The following is a 14867-nucleotide window of genomic DNA, read 5'->3' as shown; positions in this document are numbered from 1 at the left end:
TTATTAGGCACAATAGTGTTTGGAGAAACAGTGCTGGTCTGGCACCTTCCTCAAAAGATGTATTGTATTTCAAAGATACGTTTATTTTCATTTTTGTATCAGGACAAAGACATTCAAGAGGTGCTCATATCCTTTGGAGGAACGAAAGGCTGTTAGGAAATAAAAAGAGAAGCAGACGGCAGGAAAGCCAAATTTATGTGTTACTCTGTGGTTTCCTTCCCTATTTCTTGGAATGTTGTCCTGGTCATTCTTCTCCTTTGTTTTCTTCTTCACCCAGGTCTCTGCCCAACTGTCAAGTCCTCAGAGAGGCCCTCCCAGACCAGCCCATCCAAAATAGACTTCTTGCCACTCCCAACACCCTTATTCTGTTTGCTTTTTTCATCACACGTATCTCTTTTGACCTTGCAATTGTCCGTGTACTTAATTGGCTTTATTGGTTCTCTCCTCCCCTACAATAATGGAACCCCATGAGAGCAGGGGCCTTGTTTCTTGCACTTTTGTGTCTCTAGTGTATGGCCATAGTAGGTGGCGGAAAATACTTATTGAATTAGTATCTCTAGAATAAATTCCTAAGAAGTGAAATTGCTGGGCCACGGAGTGTGTGTTTATAATTTTGAAAGGTGAGGCCAAGGAGTCCTCCAAAGTACTGATGGATACTTTTCCCCAGCAGGTCAGCAGTTACTTCCTTTCCCCCCAATACTGAATATCACCAAATATTTGGATCTTTTTTCTATTTGATTGATGAAAATGACATCTGATTTGTAGCTTTAATTTGCATTTCTAATTGTCAGGTGGCAATTTTTGTGTGTTTTTATAAGCCTGTTGTGTACCTTTGAGTCTCTCAGTACCTGCCTTTGTTTGGGTCCTGTTGTGCACATTTTCAAATACACAAAAGTAGGGAAGAGAATATAATGAACCTGGATGTATCCATCACGTCTTTTTAAACAGTTTGCCGTGTGTTGCCAATCTTGAATCATTTGTCCCTCTTCCCTCCATTTCTTTGTAGGGTGGGGGACTAGAATGTTTTAAAACAAATGATTTTATTCGTAACTACTTCAGAGTATAACTTGGGAACTGGAACAAATCGAGACTTTTGAAATATATATAACCTCGCTGCTATATTTATCAAAACTTTTTTATATTTATCAAAATTAACAATTTATTGCCTATTACTAATTTAATCTAATATCCAATCTAAATACACATTTCTCCAGTTGTCTCAGAAATGTCTTTAAAAGGTTTGTGTAAAAATCCTGTACATTTCTTAAATTTATTTCTAGTTGATCTTTTTTGGTGTTGAAAATAGGTCCCTTTCTTATATTACATATTTTTATTATTGTACTTTACTAATTTTTATTTTATTTTATTTATTTATTAGAGAGGAGACAAGTAGGGGGAGTGGTAGGCAGAGGGGGAGGAAGAAGCAGGCTTCCTGCTGAGCAGGGAGCCCCATGCAATGTGGGGCTTGATCCTAGGATCCTGGGATCATGACCTAAGCCCAAGGCAGATGCTTAGCCGACTGAGCCACCCAGGTGCCCCTGTACTTACTGATTTTTCAAGCAGTAACTTATGTCATCATATTGTTTTTAGTAGTTTTTGCAGTTGGTTCTCTTGGATTTTGAGGTATAATATCATATCAGTTACAAATAATAAGAATTTCATTCCATGTTTTTTACTTTTTATGTCTCTTGTTTCTCTTTTTTGGTTGTTTTGTATTTCCAGGACAAGATCAAATACTAAGTAAGAATGATAGTGGGTACGTTGTCTTGTTCCTTACTTCACTGAGAATGCTTTTAGTGTTTCTGCCACACTAGTTATTTTACTAAGGGCTGTGTTGTTGCTATTTGTTTTTTAATCAAAAATGGTTGTTGATTTTATTAAATACTGTTTTAGCATCTGTGAAATTATACAGATGTTCTTCCTTGACCTGTTCATATGAATAATAGTAACAGATTTTATGTTATTGAATCATCGTCCTATTATTGAATCATCAGTGAAAACTCTGTTAGTGTGTAGCCAGATTCTAGTAATATTTTACTGAGTCATTTTACATTGTGATTTGTGAAACCAGTTTGTAATTTTGTTTTTAATGTAATCTTTATCAAGTTGTTTTAGTGCTTTCCTTAGCTTTATTAAAAGCTTTCTCTGCTTTAGCCAGTTTAAATACTCTTGAAATGATCTGTTTCTTTAACTTTGGTGCAATTCCCCAGTAAAACTACCTAAGCTTGGTGCTTTTGGGGCGCCTGGGTGGCTCAGTAGTTAAGCCTCTGCCTTCGGCTCAGGGCGTGATCCCAGCGTTCTGGGCTCAAGCCCCACATCAGGCTCCTCTTCTAGGAGCCTGCTTCTTCCTCTCCTACTCCCCCTGCTTGTGTTCCCTCTCTCACTGGCTGTCTCTCTATGACAAATTAATAAATAAAATCTTAAAAAAAAAAAAAAGCTTGGTGCTTTTTTAGATTTTCTATCTCTTTCTGGTTTAGTTTTGGTGATTTATACATTCATAGAAAATCATCTGTTTCATCCAGCTTTTTCCTCTGTATCTGGGGCTGTTATCCCTGTCCTGTTCCCTGATTTTGTGTGCTTACGTTTTTTTCCTTTCTCCCCCTTTCATTTATTTATTTATTTATCTATCTATTTATTTATTTATTTTAATAAAGAATTTTCTTTCTTTCTTTTTTTTATTATGTTAGTCACCATACAGTACATCCCTGGTTTCTGATGTAAAGTTCAGTGATTCACTAGTTGCGTATAACACCCAGTGCACCATGCAATACGTGCCCTCCTTACTACCCATCACCGGTCTATCCCATTCCCCCAACCCCCTCCCCTCTGAGGCCCTCAGTTTGTTTCTCAGAGTCCATAGTCTCTCATGCTTCATTACCCCTTCTGATTACCCCCCTTCTTTATCCCTTTCTTCCCCTACCGATCTTCCTAGTTCTTATGTTCCATAGATGAGAGAAATCATATGATAATTGTCTTTTTCTGCTTGACTTATTTCACTTAGCATTATCTCCTCCAGTGCCGTCCATGTTGCAGTAAATGTTGAGAATTCGTTCTTTCTGATAGCTGAGTAATATTCCATTGTATATATGGACCACAGCTTCTTAATCCAGTCAACTGTTGAAGGGCATCTCGGCTCCTTCCACGATTCAGCTATTGTGGACAATGCTGCTATGAACATTGGGGTGCATATGGCCCTTCTCTTCACTACGTCTGTATCTTTGGAGTAAATACCCAGTAGTGCAATGGCTGGATCATAGGGTAGCTCAATTTTTAACTTTTTAAGGGACCTCCACACTGTTTTCCAGAGTGGCTATACCCACTTGCATTCCCACCAACAGTGTAGGAGGGATCCCCTTTCTCCACATCCTCTCCAACACTTGTTGTTTCTTGCCTTGTCAATTTTTGCCATTCTAACTGGTGTAAGGTGGTATCTCAGTGTGGTTTTGATTTGAATTTCCCTGATGGCTAATGATTTTGAACATTTTTTTATGTGTCTGTTAGCCATTTGTATGTCTTCATTGGAAAATGTCTGTTCATATCTTCTGCCTATTTTATGATTTGTTTATTTGATTCTCGCATATTGAGTTTGAGAAGTTTTTGTAGATATTGGATACCAGTCTTTGATCTCTAGCATCATTTGCAAATATATTGTCCTGTTCCGTGGGCTGCCTCTTAGTTTTTTTGACTGTTTCCTTGGCTGTGCAGAAGTTTTTATCTTGATAAAGTCCCACAAGTTCATTTTTTCTTTTGTTTCTCTTGCATTTGGAGATGTGTCATGAAAAAGATTGCTTTGGCCGATGTCCTAGAGGTTGCTGCCTATGTTCTCCTCTAGGATTTTGGTGGATTCCTGTCTCACATCAAGGTCTTTCATCCATTTGGAGTTTATTTTTGTGTGTGGTGTGAGAGAGTGATCAAGTTTCATTCTTTTGCATGTAGCTGTCCAATTTTCCCAGCACCATTTATTGAAGAGACTGTCTTTTTCCCACCGGATGTTTTTTCCTGCTTTATCAAAGATTAGTTGCCCAAAGAGCCAAGGGTCCATTTCTGGGTTCTCTATTCTGTTCCATTGGTCTATGTGTCTGTTTTTGTGACGGTACCATGCTGTCTTTGTGATCACAGCTTTGTAGTACAGCTCGAAATCCAGCATTGTGATGCCCCCAGCTTTGTTTTTCCTTTTCAACGGTTCCTTGGTGATTCGAGGCCTTTTCTGCTTGATACAAATTTAAGGACTATTTGTTTCAGTTCTTTGAAAAATGTCCTCGGTATTTTGATCGGGATAGCATTGAAAGTGTAGATTGCTCTGGGTAGCATGGACATTTTAACTATGTTAATTCTTCCGATCCATGAGCATGGAATATTTTTCCATCTTTTTATGTCTTCTTCAATGTCTTTCAAGAGTGATTTATAGTTTCTAGAATATAGATCCTTTATGTCTCTGGTTAAGTTAATTCCAAGGTAACGTATGGTTTTTGGTGCTATTGTAAATGGGATGGATTCCCTCATTTCACTTTCTTCAGTCTCATTGTTCATGTATAGAAATGCAACTGATTTCTGAGCATTGATTTTGTATCCCACCACATTACTGAATTGCTCTATAACTTCTAGAAGTTTGGGGGTGGATTCTTTTGGGTTTTCCATATAGAGTATCATGTCATCTGCGAAGAGAGACAGTTTGACTTCTTCTTTGCCAATTTGGATACCTTTCATCCCTTTTTGTTGTCTGATTGCTGTTGCAAGGACTTCTAGTACTATGTTGAATAATAGTGGCGAGAGTGGGCATCCTTGTCGTGTTCCTGATCTTATGGGAAAGGCTTCCAGCTTTTCCCCATTGAGAATGATATTTGCTGTAGGCTTTTCATAGATGGTTTTATGAGATTGAGGAATGTACCCTCTATCCCTACACTCTGAAGGGTTTTAATCAGGAAAGGATGCTGTATTTTGTCAAATGCTTTTTCTGCATCAATTGAAAGGATCATATGCTTCCTGAGTCTTTTCTTGTTGATTTGATGTATCATGTTGATTGATTTGCGAATGTTGAACCACGCTTGCACCCCAGGTATGAATCCCACTTGGTCATGATGGATAATCCTTTTAATGTACTGTTGGATTCTATTAGCCAGGATCTTGTTGAGGATTTTGGCGTTCATATTCATTAGGGAAATCAGTTTGTCATTCTCCGTTTTGAGGGGGTCTTTGCCTGGTTTGGGGATCAAGGTAATATTGGCCTCATAGAATGAGTTTGGTAGCTTTTCTTCTGTTTCTATTTTTTTGAAATAGCTTTAGGAGAATAGGTATTCTTTCTTCTTTGAATGTTTGGTAGAATTCCCCAGGAAAACCGTCCGGGCCTGGAGTTTTGTTATTTGGAAGGTTGTTTATCACTGACTCAATCTCTTCATAATTAATTGGCCTGTTTAAAAAATCAATTTCTTCCTGTTTCAATCTTGGTAGTTAATAGGTTTCCAGGAAGGCCTCCATCTCTTCCAGATTGCTTAATTTATTGGCATAAAGCTGTTGATAAAAGTTTCTAATAATCCTTCCAATTTCATTGTTGTTGGTTGTGACCTCTCCTTTTTCATTCATAATTTTATTCATTTGGGTCCTTTCTCTATTCTTTTGGATAAGTCTTGCCAGTGGTCTGTCAATTTTATTGATTCTCTCAAAGAACCAGCTTCTAGTTCTGTTGATCTGCTCTACTGTACTCCTGGTTTCTAATTCATTGATTTCTGCTCTAATCTTGGTCAGCTGCTTCCTCGTGCATGGATTAGGCCTGTCCCTCTGTTGCTGTTCCAGTTTCTTGAGGTGAGAATATAAAAACTGCATTTTAGATTTTTCTATTCTTCTGAGTGAGGCTTGGATGGCTATGTATTTCCCCCTTAGGACTGCCTTTGCAGTGTCCCATAGGTTTTGGACCGTTGTGTTTTCATTCTCGTTGGTCTCCATAAATTGTTTAAATTGATTTTTGATTTCCTGGTTTATCGAATCATTCCTGAGCAGGATGGTTCTTAGTCTCCAAGTGTTTGAGTTTCTTCCAAATTTTTCTTTGCGGTTGAGTTCCAATTTCAAAACGTTGTGGTCTGAGAATATGCAGGGAATAATTTCAGTCTTTTGGTATCGGTTGAGACCTGTTTTGTGTCCCAGAACATGGTCTGTTCTTGAGAATGTTCCATGGGCATTAGAATAGAATGAGTATTCTTTGGTTCTGGGGTGTAGTGTTCTATATATATCTATGATGTCCAAATCGTTGAGTATGGCATTCAGAGCTCTTGTTTCTTTCCTGATTTCTTGCTTAGGTGATCTGTCTATTGCTGATAGTGGAGTGTTGAGGTCTCCTACTATTAGTGTATTTTTATCTATATGTCTCTTTATTGTGGTTAAGAGTTGGCTTGTGTATCTTGCTGCTCCCCTGTTGGGGGCATATATATTTATAATTGTCATATCCACTTGTTGCATACATCCTTTAAGAATAATATAGTGCCCTTCTGTGTCTCTAACTATAGTCTTTAGTTTAAAATTCTATCTGTCTGATATGAGAATTGCTACCCCAGCTTTCTTTTGAGGTCCATTGGCATGAAAGATGGTATTCCATCCCTTTACTTTCAGTCTGAATGTATCTTTAGGTTCAAAATGAGTCTCTTTTAGACAGCAAATGGATGGGTCATGTCTTTTTATCCAATCTGCAACCCTGTGGCGTTATGGGAGCATTTAGGCCATTTACATTGAGCCTGATTATTGAGAGATATGATTTTAGTGATGCCATGTTGCCAGTAAAGTCTTTGTTTCTATCGGTTGTGACTTTCTGTTCTGTATCACTCTTGGGGCCTTTTTACCTTTATAGAACCCCCCTTAGGATCTCGTGTAGGGCTAGTTTCACGGTTACGAAATTGGTCAATGACTGGCGATTCTGGAAGGTCTTTATTTCTCCATCAATTCTGAATGACAGCCTTGCTGGATAAAGGATCCTTGGCTGCATGTTTTTCTCTGAAAGAGCTTTAAAAATGCCCCCCCCAACCCTTTCTCTCATTCCAGGTCTGTGTAGACAGGTCTGACGTAATTCTGATACCTTTGCCTTGGTATGTGAGAAATTTCTTTGCCCTGGCCGCTTTGAATACTGTATCCTTGGATCTAATAGTTGCGAAATGCACTATGATGTGACGTGGTTTAGGTTTGTCATGGTTGAGCTTGGGATGGGTTCTCTCTGCCTCTTGGACACAAATGTTTGTTTTCCTTGCTAGATTAGGGAAGTTTTCAGCTACAATTTTTGCTTTTCTCCACCCCCTCGGGGATGCCGATGATTCTGACATTGGAACGTTTCGAGTAAGTAATCTCCCGTAACTTACATTCCTGAGCGTGGATTTTTTTGAGTCCAGATTCTGTTTTCACTTTTTCTTCTACTAACCCATCCTCCAATTCGCTGATAACGTTCTTCTGCCTCATTCACCCTGGTCGTCAGAGCCCCTAGTTTTGACTGCATTTAGCTCATAGAAGTTTTAATTTCTGTCAGATTCGCTCTCATTTCCACCCTTAGAGATTCTATATTCTCATTAACATTTTTGTTAATACTTTCTTCAAGTCTACACATCATCTTGACCATTGTTCCTCTGAATTCCAGTTCTGATAATTTGGTTATATCCATATCCATTAGTTCTGTGGCAGAGGCCACAGACTCATTGTCTTTTCTTTGGTGGGCGGGGATTTCTCCTTCTCGTCATTCTGATGAGGAGAGGTTGCGGGGTTGGTCAGACCCCAAATTACTGACCGGGACCCAGGCCGTTTGCCCTTGTTTTATAGGGATCTTAGGGACGTGGGCTTCTTGATTTTTCAGCCTGCCTTCTGGGGGAGGGGCCAGCTGCGCTGATACTCAGGCAACCCTGTTTGGGTAGAGTCTCCGTGTCCCCTGTGAGGGGGGATGGGGATGGGCACACTGTGAGCTGGTATTTCCAGGCTTTTGTTCTCTGGAGGCTTTCCCTGGCAGTTTGCTGTGCCTCTTCTGAGAGTCAGAGCAGCAGTGGCCGAATCTCAGCCTCTGTCTCAGAACAGAGGGATCGTGGACCGTTCTTCACTGATGTTCTTGCCACTTTAACTCTGTTTCTGTTGGTGCTGCTCAACCCTACAGCGTCCAGGGATGTGCGCCCCACACCCAGCGTCCCAGCCCTCACTTCCAGGGCCGGGGCATCTCTGTCCTTTGTGTTTCTAACACCGCCAGCCACCAGCGCCCCCCCCCCCCCGCCCCCTGCGCTCCCGGAGCTCCCGGTCTCAGTCTGGTTCCAGTGAGCACACCAGAGTTCAGTTTCAGTCTGGTGGCGCGCGTTCCCGGCTCAGGGTCTCAGTCTGCTCTCTCGCGGGTGCTGGTCCGCGAGTCCGCCCGCTCCCCTGTGCAGGTGGCTACCGCTTCCTGGCGCCCAAACGCGGCAGCTCCCTCCCCCTTGCGTTTATCTGTGCATGGTTTCACGGCTCCCCACTTCGTACCTCAATACTCAGCCCTGGAGATGTTCATTTGTAGAGATCCAGATGTATCTTCCTGGGTCTCAGGCTGATTCCGTGGATGTTCAGGCTGGTCTGGTACCTATCCAACTCGACTCAGGGGACCGGCTGAAAAATGGGTTCCCTACTCCTCCGCCATCTTAATTCCTCCTCTAATTATAGTTTTTAATATTATTGAACAGTGCTGTGATATCTGTACATAGAAGGTGCTGTGATGGGTACCTATGTGCATATTTAAATTTTCCTCCTATTTCTCTAGGTTGGTTCCTATATGGGAAATTATAAGGCTAAAGAATATAGACTTATTTAAGTCCAAGTTGCTTATTGAACTGTCTGAATTTATGCTCTGACCAGTGATGTTTCAATGTGCTCATTACACTGTTCATTTAAAAACCACTTTGCTGACTTAGGAGAAAAACGGCATCCCAATTTTGTTCAATTTGTAGTTCTTTGCTTGGTAGTGAGATTGATAGTTTTTTTTGTATTTCTTCTGTGAATTATTTTATTTATACCTTTAGTTCACTTTTATATTGGAATTTGGGTGATTTTCTAATCAATAGTATGAGATCCATAGACACTAGAAATAGAAACATTTGGTCTATTGGATTAATTGCAGGTATTTCTCTTTCCTATCATTAGACTTTAAACTTATTTCCTGGGCTTTTATGAAACTTGCCCACGTGTATTTCTGGTTTGTAAAAATGACTCCAATGTTTGCATTTGATTCCTTACCAGCTCCAGAACTTATTCTGATAGAAATGGCCTACTTTTACAAGGAAATTACATTAACAACTATTTCACTAAGTACGTTAGGTAAAGAACACTAGAATTTTTCTTTTTTAAACTGATAACTAATGTTGTACTTTGTCCAAAACTGGAAACAGAAGGGCCCACACATGCTCTTTGTTTCCTCAGAACTGTAGATTCATGTTTTGGAAAACGACTGACCAAAAAGCCTTCGGAAAGCTTAAGTGTTCCTTCAAAACTATCGTGGGATCGTGGAAAGGCTTGTTTGTCCCTTGGGGTAAGTAGAGACCACCTAATGCTCTAGTCTGGGAGTTTTCTGTGGGTGTGGGAAAACTCAAGCACGGAAGCTTTCCACGTGTCCTGGCTTAGTGATAATTCTGGAAGGTTGGGGACTAGAGGAAGCCCCTTTTTATCAGGCGATAGTCTAATACAGGAATGTTTGCCCTCTTGAATGAAGCGATGATCTATTTGTGCAGAAGAGGAAGCATCAGGCACGGTGGTCTCATGGTTGCTACTCAGCTGTGGTGGGTTTTAGGTGTTCAGCATGAACGTAAAATTTAAAATGTTCCTCACACAAAAAGATTCCCCAGCTCACCAAATTGAAAGTAGTTCATTGATATCAGTAAATTAATGGTGACATTTAAGTAGTTCATGAGGAGCTGGCCTTCCTCCATCATTTTGTTCTAATACTGTAGTGGCTTTTGTGGGATGTTTTTGTTTCCTCTGTGGACATTCCCTGTAGTTGTCATGATGGCTCAGCCTGCAAAACAAAGCAAAAAACACAAAACAAAAACAGAGAGAGAAAGCAGAATGCAACTGAGTGCCAGGGAGGCCTGGATGCATGTCAGCCTTGATCCCTGAAGCCAACTCCACAGCTGGACGTCCTGGTTGCATGACATAAAAAATTCCCTTTTCTTTCTTCCACTAGCTTGATTTGGCTTCTTCAGAGTTACATTGGAAAAAGTCTTCTCTGATGCTGTTCTGCTGTTGTACTCCAAATATACTTCTGGCAAGTTTCAATCTTCCTTACAATTCAATACCAGTTTTATCTCATTGTTTTACCTTGGGGTTGTTGAAAGTGGGATTTTTAAAAATAACATATTGAACAATACATCTGAAACTAATGATGGACTCTAAGTTGGTTAATTGTTTTAAAAAAAATAAGATAAAATAACTTTTTGTTTTCCATACAACAAAATGCACAATTCTTATATCCAGGTCAAGGATCTGTGACACATGTGTGCACCTGTGTAACAACTGCTCAGAACAATGCAGAATCTTTCCGTTTCACCTGGGAGAGGTCTCACACTTTTCGAGACAATCTTCACGCCCTACATGCAGAACCAAGTTGTGATTTCTGTAACTAGAAATCGGTTTTCCCTGTTCTAGAACTTTGTATAAATGGAATCGTAGAATATGTATTCTTTTGTGTCTGGCTGCTTTCACTCAACAGAAGGTTTCTGAGGTTCACCCATGTCCTTGCATGAACCAGAAGTTCTTTCCTCTTTATTGCTGAGTAGTGCTCCGTGGTATCAATGGGCAATTTATCCATCCTTTTTACTGTTGCAATCTGCGTTCTTTCAGAGATCAGATGTTTTTTTCATATTCACGGCACACAAAACTCAGGGGCCCAGCGTGACTCCCATAATATCACAGACAGGAAGACCCACATGTCAAGATCTGGTTTCTCAAATAGATGCTCATCAGAGAGCGTGGACACGATAAATATACCACAGAAGAGCACGACAAACCATAAAGAGGACAGTCTTGTCTGCCTGAAACAGGCAGATGGAGTTCGTCCAACACACATCTGCTAGTGTCCGTTATACTCCAGCCACTCTTGACAGCAGTAAATAAAACGACACCCTGGCCACCGCGGAACTCACGCTACCAGAGGTGCTTTTGTTATGGAGAGCTGTCTGCACATGCTTGCACTTGAACAAGACCATTCTGGTGTGCAGGAGGGCCAGGCACTCCTTTAGTTTGGGGGACCTGGGAAGGCCCCCCAAGGTGGTGATGCTAAAGAGGAGATGGGACAGCAGAAGGCAGCTGTGTGCAGAGCAAGGACTACCTTTCTCCCAAGATGACAGCAAGGGTAAAACCATGAGGTGGGAACATTCTAGGGAAAGAAAACCAGTATGGACTAAGTGGGGCAGATGAGGGAGAGAGTGCAGCGAAAAGCCTCTGAGGGGTTAGGGTATGACAAACATGCAGGACTCTACAGGCATCTATGGCGTTTACTACCCAGAAGCTCCTCATGAGCAGAAGGAAGCATCCCCGGAGATGCAGCCTACCTGGTGGGCCGTGGACCCTTTCCTGTCTCCAGCGCCCTCTCTCCCCCGCTCCCCTGGCCTCTTCTTCACAGGCCCATTTGGGATGAACCCAAGATGCTGGCAGTGCCTTTGTGTTAACACCCCCACAGAGCACTCTCCAGACCTGGCTCGGCTCTCTCTCCACCTCTGCTCTGTCTACTCCTGGTGACCTCAGGCTGAGTGCTTCAGGGAAACTGCCCTTTACCTGCACTCAAGAGTCTGACTTGGAAAAATGATGCAATTTCGGTCCTGTGCAGGTTGGCGCTTACAAGGCCCCAAAAGAGGGTAAGTCCACCCTAAACCGTGTTGCCTTGACACCTCCCCACTGGCCCATCTCCTATCTGTTGCCCCATGCTGGGATTTCACCCAGGATGCCTTCACTGCTATGAATCACACTTGGTCATGTTAAGAGACTGGTGATTTTGCTAGAGAAAAAGTACCATTGGAACCTAGGTTCTTAAAGCATTTTATTTACAGCGTCTGTTCCAGTGGCTTCTCACTTAGCTTTTCTTGTCTCTTTGCTCTAAAGTAGAAAAGTCTGGATCAGGGGTGCCTGGGTGGCGCAGTTGTTAAGCGTTTGCCTTCAGCTCAGGGCGTGATCCTGTCGTTTCAAGATCAAGCCCCACATCAGGCTCCTCCACTAGGAGCCTGCTTCTTCCTCTCCCACTCCCCTGCTTGTGTTCCCTCTCTCGCTGGCTGTCTCTCTGTCTAATAAATAAATAAATAAATCTTTAAAAAAAAAAAGAAAAAAGTCTGTATCATTTCTAATTCCAAGCCACACAAGGACAACTGATAATTTTGTCTTTTTCTTTGGGCGCGAAAGGACATATCTTACCTCCTTTTTCTAACTTACTTGATCTTCAGATGGTCCCTGCGTCTGCGTCAGAGGCAGAGCCTTTAAATATATAAAATCCTTGCCCCATAAGTCATTTGCAACTGTTAGCTAACACTTCAGAAGAAGCTTGGTAACTAGGAGAAATGGGATTCTTGCATGCACTGCCCATAATCTACAGAAGGACCTTGATTAAGGACTTCTGTTTCCCCCGAGAAAAGCAATCATTAACGTCTCTGGCTTCACAAAATGATCTGAGTTAAAAACCTTGGCTCTACCATTCCATAGCTGTGTGACCATTTGCAAGTTACCTGCCCACTCTGAGCCTCAGAATGGCAAAGGAATCAAAAAGGTAAAGTGAAGAACCAGACCGGTTGGGGTCAAAAACCAGTCTAATACTTAGTAGCTGTGCAACTTTAGGCAAGTTACTTACCTCAGCCCCCTCATCTGTACAATAGGGATACTAGTAATCTCTACCTCCTAACAATACTGTGTGGATTAAACGAGATAATGAAAGCACACACACATACACACACATACACACACACACTTAGTGCTTCATACATATTATGTGCTTAATGAATCTGAGCTATTTGTATTTTTAAAGTATTATTTCTTTTGGGTGAGTAAGATAAACTATTGACGGCCTGATATCTGCTAGTATAGACATGCCTTCAGATCTCATTAATATTTTAAAAATACTTTGAAATCTCTGAACTGAGGGGACACTCAGAAAGGGGAAGATTTCATTCTTCAGGGTATCACCTCTAAACAGCAGCAGGCGTTGCCTTGATTAGGTAATCAGTGTCCGCCAAACAGCTGAATCATAGCCCCGATTCCTCCTAACGGAAACTCACATGGTCATTGTGCTCACTTTCTATTTTTGAAATATACCTTCATGGATGGAATTTTTGGTGAGGAAGTGAGGAAAAGCCAGGGTTATTTAATTTGGAAACCTTGTGTGCGATCACATCAATTTGGCAAAAATAATTTTTTTGCTCAGAGTTAACTGATTAGAGGTGGGAGAGGAATAATAGCCACTTTATCTAATTCTGAGCAAGAATAAAGAAGTGAAAAGGAATGAAATAAGCCAAATCAACCTGCTATTATTCTAATCAAGTAAGACAGAGCAAGCCAAATCCTGAGTCACCGTCCTGGCCAACTATTTTTATTGACTTGAAATCACAAAGGATGAAAGCCTGAAATGACCTAGATCACTTTTCTCACAAAGCTGCTTGGTTTCAGTGCCCAGTGCATGAAGCATATCCTGGAATTCCCCGACAAGTGAGGACTGTTTACTTAAGTTGATATTCTGGAAATGGACCTTTTAAGAAGTTGGGAGACAGAGAAAAAACCTAGAGAAAACTTTTGTCAGCCACAGATTAAATAATTTTGTTTTGCAGACTTTGCACGGGACTGATTCTTTAGTGCATGTTTCTTGGATCCAAGAGTAATGATAGTGTGTTTGAGAGAAAATTTTAACACATCATGACAACAAAGTGAAGACAGAAAATGGTGTTTCTTGGCTGATTCAAAGCCAGAGTAGATTCATATATTTTAAAATATGAACAATGTATTTTGGACGCACAAAGACATAGCAATGATGAGACAAATGCCCATTGAACAATTGCGTTCCTTCCAAGGAACTTGCTGTCACTATGCCCACCACCAGAGGGGACCACCATTGTGGATTTGGTGTCTTCCACCCAACAAGCCCACTCACATATACATGTCGTAGAGATCCTCTGTGTGCACACATATACACACACATACGTTGGGGTGAGGCACAGACAGGCACGTTACATGGTAAAGAGTAGGGACTGTCTTTCCTCAGCTTTGCAATTTGCCTGCCTCTGGCCCCCAGGCTAAGGTCTCAACTTACAGGTCCCATAGATGGCTGGAGCCATCCTTCCCTCCAACTGCCTGTCTGTCTACCTGTCGCCTACTTAGGAGCCCGAGGGTTTGTCTTGCTTGAATCTCATGAACTTAATTCACTTCCATTTAGCTTTTCATAACAGTTCCTAGTTTGCTGAATTCAACATTGGCAAAGATCAACTGTGCAAACCCTAGGTATTATTCTGCTAAAACCTTAGCTCATTATTTTGACTGTGTTCTCTTATGAGGCTGTGTGCTAGCTTGGGATGAAACACAGATCTGAGAGCAAGTAGTTGATTTGGTGGCGGGGTGGGGGGAGTATCCCAGGAAACATAGGCAGGGGAGTGGGGAAGTGAGACAGGGCGGGTTAGGTAACCCAATAGGGTGCATTATCAAGCAGGGAACCAGTACATTCTTCAGAGTTATTCTACTCCAAAGGTGAGGGAACTGGGATCTTTATCCATCAACTGTTGGTATGTCACGGGTGCTTCTGAAAGCAACAGCTCTCTGGCATGTCCATGGCATGGATGAAATATGCTCCCATGATGAAAAAAAGGCTTTCAGGCAGAGAGTCACAGTGTTTCACAGGAAGTGGCCTTCGGGTGTAGAGGTAAGTGCAG

At 41.5% G+C, this 14867-nt stretch overlaps 1 long non-coding RNA gene across 1 annotated transcript in view; it reads left to right on the top strand.

The window, feature by feature from the left end:
- Positions 1–14867, top strand: part of LOC125281936 (uncharacterized) — an 80493-nt gene that overhangs the window by 18416 nt on the left and 47210 nt on the right. The window contains exons 4-5 of the long non-coding RNA XR_008959503.1: positions 9397–9505; positions 11594–11825. This is a non-coding gene — a long non-coding RNA (uncharacterized LOC125281936). The remainder of the gene's footprint in view (positions 1–9396; positions 9506–11593; positions 11826–14867) is intronic.

This window comes from Ursus arctos, unplaced genomic scaffold (genome assembly GCF_023065955.2).
Source record: "Ursus arctos isolate Adak ecotype North America unplaced genomic scaffold, UrsArc2.0 scaffold_16, whole genome shotgun sequence".
In the NCBI taxonomy this organism is placed as follows: domain Eukaryota; kingdom Metazoa; phylum Chordata; class Mammalia; order Carnivora; family Ursidae; genus Ursus; species Ursus arctos.
This window is presented reverse-complemented; position numbering and strand designations above follow the sequence as displayed.